This window comes from Schistocerca americana, chromosome 3, assembly GCF_021461395.2.
Source record: "Schistocerca americana isolate TAMUIC-IGC-003095 chromosome 3, iqSchAmer2.1, whole genome shotgun sequence".
Lineage (NCBI taxonomy): Eukaryota > Metazoa > Arthropoda > Insecta > Orthoptera > Acrididae > Schistocerca > Schistocerca americana.
In genome coordinates this window covers 318,748,769-318,762,690 of record NC_060121.1, presented here as the reverse complement: position 1 = coordinate 318,762,690, position 13,922 = coordinate 318,748,769, and positions in this window count along the sequence as shown.

Sequence of the window (13,922 nt, the reverse complement as noted above, 5' to 3'; positions counted from 1 at the left end):
GTATCTTAACCCTGAATCTTTCCACATACAGGTTTCAAATTAAATGTTAAGTCATCTGTTTTGAGTAACTGAATCACTCTTATCACAAATGGTGCTTATATAGTTTTCATGTGTTGCAGAAGGGCGTTTAATAAGGCAGACTGTCTCCAGCGCAGTTGTAAACACCGCTGTTTCTCCCGACAACGGATGGACTGCAGAAAATTTTATGGTTATATATTGTTAAATAAACAGGTTGTGAGAAAAGAAAGTGATATTGGTGTGTCTTCTCTTCCACGTTTTCCTTAATTTCAGTAAGTGCCACGTATCACTAAGCTCGGTCGACAGATGTTTCGGGTGAACACTGCCTGCATCGATATGGTTTCGTTACTTCTTTATTTGTTATTTAAACACTCTGGCCTGCCTCCTCCCCCTCCCCCTCCCCCTTCCGCCTATAAGTAGTACAGCATTACATAATCTAACTGACATAACAAACCATTTAACTGTTTAACCGTAGAACCAATTATCAGTTTTTTCTGTTTATGTTTGCCACTAACCGTTTCCCACTTACTGTTTACCATTTACCCACTAACACCCTGCAGTTGACATGTGTAGTAGATGACACTTCCAGTAGCTGATCCCTACCATAGATGATACGCTGTAGCAAGTGCAGTAAACTCCATAAAATTCCCAAAGACAATTGTTTCCACTGGATGATACCATGAGTTAGCATTATCATCAGTATATGAAAACATTTTGTACTGCAAGGTAAACTTAATACCCTTGCGTGAAGTTAGTGGCATCAACGTTGTGTGTGACAACAAGAGAGAGGCGAAATACAGAGGTGCAACTACTTTACGCAATGTATATTTGCAGTGTGTGTGTGTGTGTGTGTGTGTGTGTGTGTGTGTGTGTGTGTGTGTGTGTTCGCGCTCAATTCGAGGCAAGTACCTTAGTGACTAAAGGTTATGTAATTTTTTTCTGGATAACTTTGAACTGACAACATTTAAAACGTGTGGATAAAAATCCTAAGTCAATATCGTAAAAATTCCTTAATTGTTAACTAGTTACAGCTGATTGACGAGCCATGTTCAGATCTAAAATACAGAAAATTAGGTGTAAGCAATGAACAATAAGAAAATTCATTGAACATTTAAACTTCTATTATGTCACACATAAAATAAAAATAATTAGCGAATTCAGAGTGTATCAGCTATCAGACATAACACATCATCATAACCTGTTGAGCTGCATCGCTGTTTGTTGTCAAGTACAGAGTGAACAACATAAAAGAAATGTGACAAAAATGAAGACCCACCAAAGTGTATTTTGTAGGCGGTATCAAGCTATGATCTTACCTGAAGTAGAAGGTGGTCATAGGTACATAATTTACAGCGTTAGCTACATATATCATATGCACAGTGACGCAAAAACATTGTAAAAAATGGTTCAAATGGCTCTAAGCACTATGAAGACTTAACATTTGAGGTCATCAGTCCCCTAGACTTAGAACTACGGAAACCTAACTAACCTAAGGACATCACACACATCCATGCCCGATGCAGGATTCGAACCTGCGACAGTAGCAACCACATGGTTCCGTACTGAAGCGCCTAGAACCGCTCGGCCACGGCGGTCGGCAAAAAAAAAAAAAAAAAAAAAAAAAAACATTGCAGCATCAGGAAGGAGCCGTGTGATATAAACGAAATTTGGTAGGCGTGTTTTTGCATCTGAAAGTTAATGTCTATTCAAATTGTACTTCAGTCGCGTAAGAGCGGTGCTAGCGCCGCCATTATTAAGATGCAAATCAGGTTAGCTTTAAATACACGGTGTAACTGTCGAGAGCGTTGTTTACCTTTGAGATTGGACGTGGTGAGCTGATGTTAGTCAAGAACGCCTTCAAGGCGACAAAGACGCTATCATCAAGACCTCACTGAATTTGAACGAGGTCACGTAATAGGGCTACGAGAACCTCGATGTTCCTTCTGCAATACTGCAGAAAGTTTCGGTGGTGACGAGAATGTATGGTCGCAAGAAAACTGGGCTCTGGATGGCCACATAGCAATACTGAGAGGATACACCGTCGTGTTCGACGTATGGCTGTAGCTCGTAATGCATCTTCAGCATCAATCTGAGCAGACAATAACACAACGAACTGTTACAAATCAGTTACTTTAAGGACAGCTACGAGCCAGACGCCCTGTGGTGTGCGTTCCACTCATCACAAATCATCGCCATTTGCGACTTCAGTGGTGTCTACGGAGAACTGATTCGAGGGCAGGGTGGAGGTCTGTTGTGTTTTCTGATGAAAGCTGATTCTGCCTCGGTGCCAGTGATGGCTGTGTGTTTGTTAAGAGGCCAGTTGAGGGCCTGCAACCAACCTGTAGGCGTGATAGACACACTGGCCCTACACTTGAAGTTACGGTCTCGGGTGCGATTTTGTACGACAGCGTGAGCAGTCTCGAGATTATCCCACGAGCCCTAACTGCAAGTTAGATTCGACCCTTTGTACTGCCATTCATGAACAGCATTCCAGGGAGTGCTTTCCAATAAGGTAACGCTCGCCCGTACATATCTCCGTTGTAACCCAACATGTTCCACAGAATGTTGACATGTTGCATTGGTCTGCTCATTCACCAGATCTGTCTCCAAACGAGCACATATGGGACATCATCAGCCGGCTACTCAAGCATCACCCACAAACAGCATTAACCCTCCATGTATTGACCCAGCAGGTGCGACATGCATGGAATTCCATCCCAAAAGCCGACACACGGTACCTGTACAACATAATTCATGCACATTTTCATGCTTGTATTCATCATTCTGATCTTTACGTCCGTGATTAGTATACCAGCATTTCACATTTGCAAAGGCTTATCTCGCGCTTCCATTAACCTCTGGTCTTACAATATCAATCAATATGTTACCTGGACAAATGTATTCCCGAAATTTCACTACTCTACATTAATCATTTTTTGGTGTTGCAATTTTTTTCCTTCATTGTATATCCAGTGCTCGTATTGCCACAAGTATGTTTTATTACAAGGCGACTGACAGTGGTGTGGATGTTAGTAGGTTGCACCAGTCAGAACGCAGCCTACAGGAATAAGGAACTACCTGCAATACCGCTGTCAGAGAACTGAGCACTGTAAAGCGTCATACACGGAAACACTTTCTCATAAGTGGTGCTACTAACAAACAAATATTTTTATACAGTTGTGGCTCTATAATGAAACAAAGACTTATAGCGTAACGAAATTTATAGTATATTTACGGTATCTTAGATGTAATGAATTATGATCAATTTCTATGAATCTGTAGTAACCTTATATCGAGTATAAACTGTTTGTTAAGTAACACAAAACAAGGACATACTGAAAGAGGAGGTAATTAATGTACGGTCACAACTGAAAGCAGAAGAACATTTTAAAATACAGGAAAGTTTGTACGGTGCCAATGATAAAATATTGTAAATCCATAATATCGAATAATGAAGAAAATTACTAATGAAACTGGAAGTGACTTTAATTACAAACTAATAAATAGATGGTTAAAACCTAAGTGGTACAATTGAGCCATTAGACGGATGCAAAGATCTAACTTAATGAATATAGTCATTGTGCCTTATGCCTAGGTATCTATTATAAAATATATCATCAAATAATATCACGTACGATACATATCAAAATATAAGCATTATTTTTGTGTGCTTTGTAATGTACGAGAGTTGAATGAAAAGTCATACCTCCACCTTCGTTAATTGGGTTTGGATGGGAATATTTTAATAAATTAAACCCAGAAATAATCCTTAGATTGTGATCCTTAATACCAATATTCAATTTTCCACATAATCACCAGCCAGTCGGATACATTTCTGCCAACGATGAACAAGTTTTCTGAATCCGTCACGGAAAAAGTCGACACTACACAATCACAGTCTCACAGTTCTCTCAACGTCTTCATCGGAATCATAGTGATGTCCCCGCAGATTGTCTTTCACTATCGGGAACAGATGGAAGTCAGACGGTGCTAAATTTGGACTGTATGGAGGATGCCGTGCGATGGTGAGATTCAGTCTCTGAAGTACTGCTGTGGTGGCACATGAAGTGTGTGGTTTGGCATTATCATGCTGCAGGAAATCATTTCCCTTTTCCTTTCGGACCCATTTTTAGCCGTCGTTTCAAGAGTTCAAAGCGTTGTGATGTAACGCTCTGAATTTATTGTTGTTCCACGATCAAGGAAATATGACATGTGCATGACATATGACAAGACATGTATAACATGTATGACATGACATGTATAACATGACATGTATAACATCATCTGCGTCCCAGAACACTGTGGCCATGATTTTTCCAGCTGAGGGCTGCGTTTTGAATTTCTTTTCCTGGGGCGAGTCTTTGTGGCGATACTCCATAGTACATTCATCATCACAATCACCATAAACTGCTTTCATTCTCTGATGAATCTCCTTTGGAACGACACCTTCTGCTGTCAAGAATGCAATGACTGCACGTTGCTTAAATCGCATTGATCGACCGTCTGCGCAGGGTTCTATACTTTACACTGTAACAACACAATCGCTCAATGCTAAGGCTTCCCGCCAACTGGAGCAGTAGAGAAGAGGCTGCGGAATAAACCAGTATCTGACGCATACCAATGCTGCCAACTATTGAAGAGTCACGAAGGTGGAGGCACTACTTTTCAGTCAACCCTCGTATGTTCGTGAAGTCAATCATATTCGAAAATCAGCATGCAGAAGACGTAGACAAAATATAACCCAAATGAACCAGAAGGTCTAGGTATTACATAATGACGTATCGAGTACGATAACTTATAATTTTAGCCGGCCGAAGTGGCCGTGCGGTTAAAGGCGCTGCAGCCTGGAACCGAAAGACCGCTACGATCGCAGGTTCGAATCCTGCCTCGGGCATGGATGTTTGTGATGTCCTTAGGTTAGTTAGGTTTAACTAGTTCTAAGTTCTAGGGGACTAATGACCTCAGCAGTTGAGTCCCATAGTGCTCAGAGCCATTTGAACCATTTGAACTTATAATTTTAGTGTTCATATAAAAGAAGCAAACAGCTGAAGTTACATAATGTTGTAGCCTGAAGTATAGGTGCCAAGTATAACCAGCATTATATGTTATGACTATTAGGCAATGTGGTTGGTTGGTTGAAAAATGGTTCAAATGGCTCTGAGAACTATGGGACTTAACATCTGAGGTCATAAGTCCCCTAGAACTTGGAACTACTTAAACCTAACTAACCTAAGGACAGCACACACATCCATGCCCGAAGCAGGATTCGAACCTGCGACCGGAGCGGTCGCGCGGTTCCAGACTGAAGCGCCTAGAAACGGTCGGCCACACCGGCCGGCGGTAGGTTGGTTGATTTGGAGGAGAGGACCATACAACGACGCCATCGGTCCCATCTGATGAGGGAAGGATGGAGAAGGAAATCGACTGTGTCCTCTCAAGGGAACCATCCCGACAATTGCCTGAAGGTATTTAGGCAATATGAGCACTGAAGATATATGTGATAAATGGCTAATGTTGTAAATTATGTTACCATGACGATCTTCTACTGTAGGTAGGACGACCTACCAAGTATGCTTTTATACGTCTGTTTTTTTTTCACTATCTGTTATATTTTTCGGTATGTATATGACAACAAGAGCGATTCGTCTTAAATTATGACTATATGTAATGCCTGTTGGGTGGCACACACTGAATTAAGTAATAATTTTTTGGTATTTTTCATATAATGGAAGTTTAAATATTAAATGTATTTTGCTGTTGTTAATATCGTATACGAAATTTTCTGTATCTTAGATCTGAAGCTGGCTCGTCAATGAGCTGAGACTAGTTATCAATACAGGAATTTTTTTTGGTCTTGACTTAGGGTTCTTATCCACATATTTTAACGTGCAGATCGCCTGTTTCCCTGTTTCACAAAGTCAAATAACAACGTTAATTGACGGTATTATTACACATCAATTTAATGTTACACTGTGATTGGCCGGAAAGGAGAGGGAGCCAGGTACAAACCATGACTGGGCTATTTAAATTTTTTTTACTTAATTTATTTATTCATTGAAACTGCCTTCTGACTGATTGCCTCATTTTAATAGTTGCTCTGCTTGATTGCTCCAACAAAGCAGAGCGAACTATTAAAATGAGGCAATTAGTCAGAAGGCAGTTTCAATGAATAAATAAAATAAAGGAGGAGGGCGGTAATGTCCATATTGGCTTTTTTTTATTTAATTTATTGCTTATTACGTTTCTAAGTTTCCCACCAGTGCTGTCTTGCATTTTTTAGTTCCTAGCCAGCGTCGTCTTGAATTTTGAATTATTCTCCCGTCTTGATGACGTTATTGATCCTGCACGTAAACAGGCCCCTGCTCGGGATATACGAGGGCTGTCCAGAAAGTAAGTTACGATTGATCGCGGAATGAAAATCACAGTGAAAATCAGAAATGTTTCATTTGTAACAGTTAGCTACACCTTTCAGCTACTTCTCTACGTAGTCGCCGTTCTGACATTCGTCGTAGCGTTGTACCAACTTTCCAATACCCTCATCATAGTAGGCAGCCGCCAGTGCTTTCCGCCAACTCTCTGCGCTGGCCTAAAGCTCGTTGTCTGTGCCAAAATGTTGTCTTCATAGCCAGCGGTTCGTTTGAGCAGAGATGAAACTCAGTGGGAGACAATTACGGGCTGTATTGTGGGTAACCAAACATTTCCAATTGAAACGATGCAGGAACATCTTCATTGCTCCTGCAGAATGAGGCTGAGAATTGTCTTGAAGAAGAAACCGCACGACAGTTATGTAATGTTGGTTGCATAGCTTCAGAGGTAAATTCTCACCAGGCCCTCGTACTTGGCGGGAGACACTATTTTCTATAACATCTTTAAGCGCTCACTAAGAGCTCAGGAATGAAAATAGCGACATAATTCTACCTGGAGTCATACTAGAGACACTGCCCAACACATATTTGCAAAGCTTTATCGGATTTTCATAGTCGTTTCCATTTCACGACCGATGGTAACTTACTTTCTGGACAGCCCTCGTAAGTCGTTCATCCCTAGTGTGGCACGAGCCATTCGCATGCAAAACTGCAAGTCTTACCACGATACACATTTGGATGATTACCTATTCGAGGTCTAAGAGAGGAACTGCTGTAACACGAAGAAACAAAATATCGACATAATAGGACAAAAGGCCGGCCGTGGTAGCCGAGCGGTTCTAGGCGCTTCAGTCCGGAACCACGCGGCTGCTACGGTCGCAGGTTCGAATCCTGCCTCGGGCATGGATGTGTGTGATGTCCTTAGGTTTAAGTAGTTCTAAGTCCAGGCGACCCCCAATGTTAAGTCCCATAGTGCCTAGAGCCATTTGAACCTATAGGACAAAAACAGACATATATCAGTGTTTTGAAGTATTGCACTGTTTCCCTCTACTTATAACAAATATTCTATCTGAACAACGAACCTTTTGCACTGTCCTTATAGTTTTACACAAATGTTCAGCCTTCAGTGTTTAGACGTGTGAGTTCAACGAGCTGGCCAAAGAAAAGTGGATGAGAACATTATGCACATCTGGCTGAAGCTACATTTACAAATGTTGGCAAAAGGCAGGCTGGGATACTGGCATTCGAATATCATCGTTTGAAAAGCTAATTAGAATGGCGTTTGAAATGCTTGAAAGCAGACATGATGTTGAATGTGAAAAAGTGTCTTACGTCAGATGTGGATGTTGTTCTCTTTCGCTTTGTTTTGACCACACCTGCACTTTGAAGGCTGAACGGCTGTGTAATATTACCAGTGCAGTACCGTGATTATTTTGAACAGAGATCAGTATAGCAGTATGTCACGTCATTGAAATGTGTGTGTTGTTGGCCGTATTATATTGATACTTTGTTCCTTTACGTTACCAGAGTTCTCCTCTTACAAGGAGACAGCGCCTACTCGTCATTACCGATTTCGATCAAATGTGTGGCAAATGCTGGGCTTGGCCAGCAATGAAAGTGACAGAAGTGGGCGATCGAGATGTCCAAACGTTTAGAAAACCTAGCATTTTGGTCCCGACTCGGGCGAGGCATGAGTCATTAATATTGGCCTTCTTCCAGGGAGCGGTTGGCGCCAGGTAAGAATAGGGAACGATAATCCGAGAGTCGTACGGTCGGAAACTCTTATTTTCAGTTTTTACGTTACTTCCACTGCAAATAAGCCTACATCACGGTCAATATATTTGCTTTATTAATATTTTCGTAAAAAACATGTAAATAAAGGCAAAGGAATATCTGCAATTGCAAATAAATTTCCGGGATGGGCGTACACGAGAACTTCATGTAAAAATATATATATATATATTTTTGTAGTTGATGATTTACATATGATGGGGTGAAATTCGTCGTGAAAAGGAGTGAAACATAGGTTTTCCCGCAATCTTCTACATGCTACAAACTCCGCATTTTTGCAATTACATCTTTTCTGTAAAATTTACAGGACATAAAATCACGTCTGAGGCCTTCGATCATTTTTATGTTAATACTTGGCAACCAATACTGCACAATCGCAATAAAGTCATGAGATGTTCCGTTGACTCTTTTATTAGAACATGTTAAGCGTTTCGGGATTACACCTATCTTCAGACATCTGTTACAAAAAAGTACAAAACATAAGTGAACAGCACTCTCAACACGTCTTAACGCTACAGAAAATGAGATATTGTCATATGAGTTACACACCACAAACTTCAACTCCTTCCTAACGAACCAGGCGTACAGCCTTGACAACTCAAAGAAAGTGTTGACTAACGTATGACTGCGACACCAGCAGTCTTGAAGCAGAGCGTATACTGACGCTAAACAAGTGAACTAGCAGCGAAGCGCCCTCGGTAGGGGGCGCTGCATGGTCATGTGCTCCATGCGTTCACATGTAATTTAATAATAAATTTTTTACATTTTTTTCAAAAACTCCATAATTTTTTACATTGTGTACATAGTGTGGCAATGTAAAAAATTATGGAGTGTACATAGTGTGTACACAGTACGGCAATGTAAAAAATTATGGAGTTTTTAAATTTTTTTAAAAAAATTCTCTAGTTTTAACGTGTATGGAAGTACTAGTCCGATTGCTAGTCGTAATTACACCCTGTTAGATGTTACATTATGAGTATATTATTATTAAATTACATGTGAACGCATGGAGCACGTGACCATGCAGCGCCCCCTACCGAGGGCGTTTCGCTGCTAGTTCACTTGTTTAGCGTCAGTATACGCTCTGCTTCAAGACTGCTGGTGTCGCAGTCATATGTTGGTCGACACTTTCTTTGAGTTGTCAAGGCTGTACGCCTGGTTCGTTAGGAAGGAGTTGAAGTTTGTGGTGTGTAACTCATATGCCAATATCTCATTTTCTGTAACGTTAAGACGTGTTGAGAGTGCTGTTCACTTATGTTTTGTACTTTTTTGTAACAGATGTCTGAAGATAGGTGTAATCCCGAAACGCTTAACATGTTCTAATAAAAGAGTCAACTGAACATCTCATGACTTTATTGCGATTGTACAGCATTGGTTGTCAAGTATTAGTTTCTGTAGAGTTACTATTAAATACAAAAAATTGGTTTACCTTCATAAAAGGTTCTCTTTCTTCTGTCTGTAACGCGTCATTTCGCCAAATAATGGCGAGGGCAGTTAATCTTAAGAATAGAATGTATTTTGATGCAGTGTTATCGGGATGATGTGTCTTTTTCTCTCTCGATCAGATATCAGTTTTGAAAGTTTTTTATCAAATTCTTTACCGGACGATAAAAAAGAGTTTATGTATGACTCCACCTTACGACCCTCGCCTTATGTGCTTTTTTCGTTCCGCCAACCGCTGCCTGGGAACTAAGCTAACGTAATGGGCTGATGCTTCTCCCTCCCCACACCAAATGCTTGGCCATCAGGAACTCACATTTACGTCACTTTCATTTCTGACAAATTTGGTCGAAATCGGTGATGAAGTGCTCTCGTTAGATCATGAATTCAAATTTTTTAAGTGAAACTATATGTACATCAACTACTGGCACAAATTGTATATTTATCTGCGTATTTTAAAGCATTAACCAATGTATTACCCCAACCTTTAGGCAGCTGATATATGTAGCATGTACTCTCAAGACGCCTTGCCTTGTAAATGTTTGCTCTAATACAATCACTCTATCCACCCTCTCTCTCTCTTCCTTTCCTTCTGCCTCCAACCTCTCACATCTGTCTATTAATCGCAATCAAATATTGTAATCTATGTATAATTTTACTGCTGTAGCCAATATGATTATTGTACTTAAAGTCTGTAACATTTCAATTCATTGTTATTAACAAGTATGAAATTTAAGCCATTTTAACATTTCACCTGATTGTATAAACGAGTACGAATGTTAAGCTGTTTTAACTGGTCAAAATCATATTTACATCCCACCTGAAGTACACACACATATATTCGACACCTCAAAACAAACACCTCCAAATCCTTTAAATAATTATTCTGTAATAATGTTGTTACGATGTATATTCTATGTACTTTGCGGTTACGTCTTCTCTTCTGCTATACGAACCTTACACCCAGCAGATTCCAGACGCCATATTTGTTTACAAATGTGACAGTATAGTCTGCCGGAGTGGCCGAGTGGTTCTAGGCGCTTCAGTCTGGGAACGCGCGATCGCTACGGTCGCAGGTTCGAATCTTGCCTCGGGCATGGATGTGTGTGATGTCCTTAGGTTAGTTGGGTTTAAGTAGTTCTAAGTTCTAGGGGACTGATGACCACAGATGTTAAGTCCCATAGTGCTCAGAGCCATTTTTTGACAGTATACATGTGATGTGTTACGACAGCGAATAGGAACCTGTGACCACTGGAGGTACTCTATTTTACTTATTTTATGCTTACCATTAGATATCAGTTTAATTTTTTGTCAGAAGAAATCCAAAACCATATTCTGAAATAGTGTCTTGTTTCTCCACTAGGCAGTGCCACAAGTTCCTGCAAAAATCGTAACACAACACACATACAAATGTCATACTAAACAATGTAAATCCACCCGATGGAGGTTTAAACCTTTGAAACGCGTCGTGGAAATAAATAAAACGGTGGCTGGTAACAGTAAACTTGTTTCATTTAATGATAAGAAGCAGTTTTGCATGCGAACGGCTCATACCACAATTTTTGGGATTAATGATTTACATTCTAAGCACATTTTAGTGTTATTTTGATCGTTCGAGGTTGCGCACATACCTCGCAAATAAATAAATGGATCAATATGTATTGTGATGCGTCTCAGGTGCCGCATATCGCAGCGAATGCGAGTGGTACATCACGCGACACAACGGCAGCTCTGAGAACGGAGGTATCGTACCTTTCAACGTACTGAAAATTACATCTATTCATCTTAAGTTGAAATTTATGTTGTTCTGCGGGACGGGCGCGACGAATCCGTACTGGCCCACCTCATAAAAACGTCCGAGTTGTCACGCTTCACGCTGTCGGCTGGGTCGGTGCCGCCGCTCCTGGGAGCTCTTGAATCTGTTGCGCAACTCGTTTAAAAGCCAACGATGTTTTCTCTCCGGCCGGCCCATTTCCCCGGCGTCTCGAGTGGGTGTCGACGGAGCGCCTCTCGGGACAATTACCCCCGTGAATAACACGCCGGACGCTGCGTCGGAACTGGGCCACGGCGGGCGACGCGCTCGGCGACAAGCCATAAATCCCGCGCTGGATGTTGCTGTTACTGCTTCCGGCGAGGCGTCGCGACGCGCCACGACGCCGTGCGGCTGATTAAAATAATCACGGCGGGGCCGACTTTTATCGCTCTCACGTTACACGCGGCGGGCCGCTGAAATAGATCGCCTGACGTCACGGGCCAGCCGAGTGTCGAGCTGGCGCGCTGCCTCATCGCTTCCTTCCGCCGCGCCGATCACCGTCCAACTACAGTACACTGCCCGGTCAAAACTATCCGGACACCTAGTACCGGACATCAATAAGGCGGTATCTCCACCCTTTGCCTTTATGACGTTTTCAATTATGCTATGGACACTTTCAGGCAGGTGTCTGAATGTATGTGGAGGAATGGCAGCATATTCTTCCGCAAGAGCCAAAACCAGACAAGGTTCAACACTCCCCTTGCGTTAGCATGACCCGTCACAGAACCTATTCGTGATGGATCGTCTGTACTCGGCTAGGTTGCTGGTGGAGAGACGCACATCCGTCGTATCTGGTTCAAATGACTCTGAGCACTATGGGACTTAAATTCTGAGGTCACCAATGCCCTAGAACTTAGAACTACTTAAACCTAACTAAGGACATCACACACATCCATGCCCGAGGCAGGATTCGAACCTGCAACATTAGCGGTCGCGCGGTTCCAGGCTGTAGCGCCTAGAACCGCTCGGCCGCCCCGGCCGGCGTCGTATATCGCTGTAGATACCAGAAATACACTGACTTGTGTCTTTCAGTTCTTGATGTGCCCTCTGCACAGTAGAAGCTCTCGTCGGACTCAAGATCTGACAGGAGTTAGCAGTCGAACAATAGCGCGCACATGTTTTGAAGGGATCTCCTTTTTAATTCTGGTTATTTCCTTTGTGATGGTTTAAAAAACACTTTCCCACAATCACTTATCATCCATCTGCACGTATGCAGATTACATCGGACTTACACTAGCGTGTCGCGCCAAAAGAATGACAGTTGTATTTAACAAATTCCAAAGAGTGCCACGATTTATCTGATAAGGCATATTCTACCGCGATGTACGCCCGACACGCAACCGCTCATCTTTGTCGTCGCTTGCCGACTGCCACTCCGTTACCTTGACAGGAAAGCGCCTCCTTGTCGTTTGGACCAATCAGAGCCCTCCGTTTTGTTGCCTATACAGGGTGCCGGCCGCGGAGGTCTCGCGGTTCTAGGCTCTCAGTCCGGAACCGTGCGACTGCTACGGTCGCAGGTTCGAATCCTGCCTCGGGCATGGATGTGTGTGATGTCTTTAGATTAGTTAGGTTTAAGTAGTTCTAACTTCTAGGGGACTGATGACCACAGATGTTAAGTCCCATAGTGCTCAGAGCCATTTTTTTGTACAGGGTGTTCGGGGAGGAATGGTCAATGCTATAAGTAATTCTGAACAAAAAATGTTATATGAACATACGTCCGCAAATGCTTCGTTAGGGAGGTATCGGTATTGGAAGGAACTTTAATTCTGCAAAACTGACGTGCACAACATGAACGTATACGCAATACAAGTGGACTGTAACTTGATTTTCTTGCAAACAATGCACAGGTACATGCCATGTTTACGCTATGCATCCTACCACGTATTATGCTCGTGTGACGCACGTAGTACAACCACCCGTTGTTTGCGCAGTTGTGCCGTGTAAGCTGCGTTGTGTAGTGTGAAACATCCTCTCAGAAAAATTAGTGAATTACTGTGCTGATAAACCTCTTACGTTATTTGATTTTCATACAGCTGAGCAGAACTGAACGTACTCAGACATTTCTCTCTTTACTTATTCTGATCAACACTAAACTGACACACAATATTTTTAGCGCAACGCAATCTGACTTTCAATAACCCCTAGAAAAGAATGGCCCTGATTAACATTAACCTATACCTTTCACGAATCACTTACCTCACAAAAATATTCGTTACTCGAACTGCTGCAATACAGCGCAATACTGCGACCTAAATAAAAGATTCTAACTACTGAAGGCACTAATTACTGATAGGCATAGTTAGCAAATGAAAGATTGTGATAGAGAACAAACAATGTATTTACCTTAATAATTTTCAAAAGTCATCATATATGTATCAGTTCATGATATACAGTATCACAAATTTACTCTTTCTGATGGACACACATCCAGATCGTCCGCTCTCAAAATTCTGCCATCTCTCTCCCCACATCCACCACTGCTGGCGGCTCACCTC